Raw genomic sequence first — 1,127 nt, forward strand, 5'->3', positions numbered from 1 at the left:
AGCCATCGCTGATGGGGAAATAACAAGGACTAGGAGTCAAAAAAAGAGAGAGAGAGAGAGACTGTGTTGTTTGGTTTTGTTGATCTAGCTCTTGATCCACTCATGGGCCAAAGCTTGCTCTATTTTAGGACTTTTGTCCTCTTGAAAACCAGTTCCCACACCAAACCCCAGTTCTCACCACCCACCTGCAGGCCCGCTGCTGAGGAATCCTCCAGCCTCAGCGCTGAGAGGGCCCTGTCAGCACTGGGAGGCTGTTGACCAACAACTGTTTCCCAAGCCCGGCGCCCGCTGATCTAACCTCATTAAGCCGACGATGCAAGCAGTGTGTGTGACTGATGGATCCCGGGTGATAAGCCCAGGCTGTTACTCACTGGGCGACCTGGCACAGGACCCGGTCCCTGCCGTAGGAGGTGGCAGGCCAGCCACATGGGAAACCGCCCTGCAATCTGGGGAGAGATAAATTGCTAATCTGCGGCCAGCCGGCCATAAATGGATTTTCATTGCAGTCTGGAGCGACACTGAACTTCAAGGCCCTGTCACTGTAATCCACTGATTTTTTTTTTTTATTGTCACCTGCTAAAAGCAAAAAGCATAAAACATTATCACTTTCACACCAAGGTCCAGTTGGGTGTGAGCCCCACCCCCCAGTAAAGTACAGGTGGCAGCAGCGAGACACAGACACGCACAGCCCCAACCCTCCCCCAAGCCCGGAACCGTGCCCAGAGGAGCCCACACACAAGTGAATCATTGACGGGCCACCTTGGCCAGGCCCAGGAGTCCGTACTTTCTCTCGCACGGCGTTTCTCTCTTTCTGCCACCCATCTTCTTCGTTATTTGGGAGAGATTATGCAACACACTGGGGGAGGGTGCAGACCTGGGAGGCAACCTTCTTGCGTTTGAATTCTGGTTCCTTTCTTCTTGGTTGTGGGACCTTGAGACACTGAGCCTCAGTTTCCTCCTCTGTGAAATGGGAGTGAGTGAGCCTCTAGCTGCCTTGCAGCGCTCTGCTGAGGGCTGAGTGAGTTAACGGACGGCAAGGACTTCGAAGGACACCTGCTCGGTCACATTGATTGCGACATGCATGTAGGTGTGGGTGGCTGCCCTTGCTTACCCTCTGGACTCTAAGT

Source organism: Myotis davidii, unplaced genomic scaffold (assembly GCF_000327345.1).
Source record: "Myotis davidii unplaced genomic scaffold, ASM32734v1 scaffold172, whole genome shotgun sequence".
Classification (NCBI taxonomy): Eukaryota; Metazoa; Chordata; class Mammalia; order Chiroptera; family Vespertilionidae; genus Myotis; species Myotis davidii.